Here is a 4,342-nt window from a genome sequence, read left to right as displayed (position 1 = left end):
TGGTTGTCTTTTATTATATTACATTGAAAAAATTGCTGATTCCTATCATAACTGCACTAGACATACAGATAACATACAAGATACGAAACCAAATCGTATTTCATTCGGATATCATATTTATTTAATATTGCAAATGATTAAATAATAAAATAAGTATTTTTCATCATCATTATTGTTGCGTCAGCTTTTAGTCTCGATTAAATAAGTAAATAAAATTTGTCTAATTACCAAAATGAAGGAACATCGAATTATTTTAATACATAAAATTGGCATGGAAGAAGGCAGATTTGCTTGTGGAACAAATAACGCTCCCAATTGTAAGAAAAAAATTTTAATGAAATTAATATTTACAAAAAAAAAAAAAAAAGAGTTCAGAAACAAAATTTTCTTAATTTATCGTTTGCGGTTTTTTTAAAAGAAATTATTGAGTTGAGTTGTTTAAATAAAATCACACGCGTGTCGTTTACATTATTTCTTTCCTCTGATTGAGGGATATTTGAAATAAAATATTTTTTTCAGTTACAAAATAATCATTGTTCATATACAATGAATATGTTATGATTATGTACTTCAAATCTATAACATGTTCTCATTTTCTAAGCTTATCAAGTTTAATTGATATGTGAAGAAGGAAGAAACTCTTTATAAAGATTCTAAATTTGAAAACACTGATTAATTATCATTTCTTCGAACTTATCAATAGCTTAAATTCAAATTAAAGCTATACTTAGCTAATAACAGCAACATAAACCTTCTCTATCTAACGGCAAATAAAGTTTACCACAGCTTTTATTTAATAGTAGAGCCATGGACAGTTTCAAAATGATATCTTTTTTTTTTTTTTTTTTTATTTAGAAATAATGTATTTATGCTCGAAAAATATAGTGAACTTATGAAAAAATATTAAAAACATGCGTTATAAATGAATCAGAAATATGGAATCAGCTATTTAAATATATTATAAAATATATTTAATATGCCTTTATAGTATTAGTTCGTCATACACGCTAATTTCTAATTCTTTGAAAATGATATTTAATTCAAACTTATCTTTCTAATTTACATCTTTAAATTAATTATCTTAAAATTTATATCGTATACACATATTAATATTTTTAATATTTATCTTAAACTAATGCAATCAAAAAACAACTGTCTTCATTTCTAACACGCTTGCATTCTACTATTTATTAAAATATTCACTCATAATTTTGCATACACCACGAGTCTATGAAAATTTTCCGGTAAACTGTGCACCATATCACGACAGAGTTTAGACTCTCCAGGCATATCAGTGACATTAAAGCTTAAGCCTTTGGATTGGTTTGGTTTGATTTGGTTTAGTTATATTAACGTTCCGTTTTTAAAGCATCATTAGGACTATTTTGAGACGAACATCGTAATTTTGAACCGCAGTCAGATGACGAGGTGCCGACCTGAGCCCCTCTCCCAACTTCCACACTGCACCAGCGAGAGGACAATTTGTCCCTAACGGATTTAACATACACCAGATCCGCTTACGCGACAGTTTTTCGGTGGAACCGGGTTTCGTACCGGAAACCCTCCGGTTCCGACGCCGAGATCTTACCACCAGGTCACCGCGGCCGTCTCTGAAGCCATTGTAATATTTATGGAGCAGTACTCATTCACCCACATTATTCGTCATCGTATACGTGCATTCCAAAGTCATAACTATATCTGTAGCTCAGAGCAAACATTGATTCTAATTCATGTGAATATATTAATCAAAATCGACTTCTTGTTTATAAAAAAAACTATGTCATTCTCATTATCAATGAGCAAATAAAACTGTGTATCTGCCTCAAACATATGTCGATTCTCTAGAATCAGTGCAATATTCCGTATTACAGAATTTATGCAATTGTAATCAAAATGAAATTAATATTTAATGACAAACAATTCGTAGAAATTGTTTTACGAATCAAACTAACCTATCCTATTCGCGAAATTTCATGATCTCAAATGAAATTGTATGGAGAATAAAAAAATTAACCAAGAAATTTTAAAGAGCCTGCTTACATAGTTTTTAATAAACATTTCGGATTTTCATTCTTTAAAGACTAAAAAAAAGTTCGTGCATTACACATATTAAGCTTGATACATAAAAATAAAAATAAAAAAGAATCAGAGCGAAATTTCGCTGTCTTCTGATAACTATAGAAAAATAAATTGTAATTATGGGTTGCTACGGCTGAAACAATCAAAACGTTGTGAATCTTTCACGAATTATTACGCATGTTTTCGATCAGAATGAAAATATTTTCAAAGGCTGCGATAACGATTCATATGATTTTTGCATCTGTATTATCTAAAAAAATATGCGATTTTAATTTCATTTGTGCATTAGTAAAATTACTAAAACTATTATATTTAAAATTAAAAAGAAATTAAAAGGATTCACCAGTAAGAGTAAGTTTGCCCACACTAATAACGACTAACAAATTAACTCAACTATTTGATGGCTTATTTTGGATTACAAAAAAATTAATAAATCTTGGAGACAATTATTTAAAATATTATTTAAATTACATTGTGCGCTGAAAGTATAGCAACAATCTCGAAATAGCCAATATTTGACTTATATATTTATACCCTATTAATGCAAAATACGATACGATATTGTTCCATATTCGAACGTACAAAATCTTGAAGATATCATAATAGGCATATGTATTAGTAGGATACATTTTAATTCATTAAATTTGTTTTGTAATAATAATTTTTTTAAACTTTTCAGTAGTCTGTTCTTACATAATCGTCTTTCTAGGATAATATATAATACAATAATAAAGTAAATTTAAAACGAAACATAATTTTTCAATTTTCAGATGAAAATATACTGAAGATTAAGTATTATTCTAAGTAAGATTAGTATTATTTTTAAGTATTACATGTAAGCAGAATTTTGATTTTTAAACCAAAATTCATGATTACGATGACAATTTTAGTATTTCACTGTCCCTAAGGGGTTGGGCTTTTGTTTGATCATACATCCCAGATTCGTTTCTATAACTTCGTAATATTTTGTCCAGGGCACTTATTTCAAGTCTTTTCAGTTCTTATTTGTCTGAAAATTTAATTAATGCTCTTACTTTTTTAATAAATTTAAATGATCTTGATGTGATCAAGCAAGGTCGCTGGAGACTATACGATTTTATGCAAAAATGAAAGTTAATAAAACATTAAGAAAAAATGTGTTTAAATGACATTTGGACGGACACTAGGGATTTTTCATTTGCTTGAAAACTTCATTCCAAGTAGCGATATAAATAATATTATTAAATTTGTTGCTTATTACATACTACCATTTGTTATAATTTCAATTTTAATGTAGTTGTACATCAGATAAGATTCTTACTTAGTTATTATTTTATTGTAAAATCAAATTATTCCTTCTTTATTTTTATGAGCACAAAAGAATATATACATTCAAATTATTGGCAATGCTGCAGGAAATTTTACCCCTAGAAAAATTGTGAAAAAAGTTAAAAGCCTAAGTCCCCCTACAGTAAATTTGCAGAATAGTGTAGTAGAATAAGACTATTAATGAAAAAAAATTTATATAGTAAAAATCTTATTTTTCTGGAGGTTACGAGAAACAAACATAGTATTCGCAACATTTTAGTGAATGCTATGAAGAAATGTGGTATAATAAAAATGCAGAGTAAATAATTAAGATCTTAATTCATTAATGCTTATAAAATATTCTAACAATACTATTTTTTCGATACTACGAAATCAGATCGGTTCTACTTATTCTTAAAAATGCACATACACTCACTCTCTCTCACACACACACACAAAAAAACCCAGATACAAATATTTTAATGGCAGAACAAGAAATAAATCCACCCCATATAAAAATTATACAAACATATACATTTTTTTTTTTTTTTTTTTGCTTGTTTCAAGAATTAAATTTTTCTCCCTGATTTCGAGAAATAATTTATATATATATATATATATATATATATATATATATATATATATATATATATTTACGTTTCAGTTTTATGCAGTGTTATATGAAACACGATTACCAATTCCCCCTCAGATTTGCTGCGTTTTGAAATTACAGGGCAATTTTAATTTTTCTCAGAAATCGAAAAAAGGAAGGATCAATTCTTTTCACAAAGCGAAAATTCGACGCGTTAAGCAATTGCCTTCGGGTTGCTGGGAATAAATTAGCATTCCTAATGAGCGGAAAATCTGCAGAAGGTTAAAGTAATATCTTTGCTCAATTAGTGACACTTAAAAGTAGTAAATAATGTAGGAAATGGAGAAATTCAATTTTAAAAGAATCGTATTTCAGAGCAATATA

This window comes from Argiope bruennichi, chromosome 6 (assembly GCF_947563725.1).
Source record: "Argiope bruennichi chromosome 6, qqArgBrue1.1, whole genome shotgun sequence".
Taxonomy (NCBI): domain Eukaryota; kingdom Metazoa; phylum Arthropoda; class Arachnida; order Araneae; family Araneidae; genus Argiope; species Argiope bruennichi.
This window is presented reverse-complemented; position numbering follows the sequence as displayed.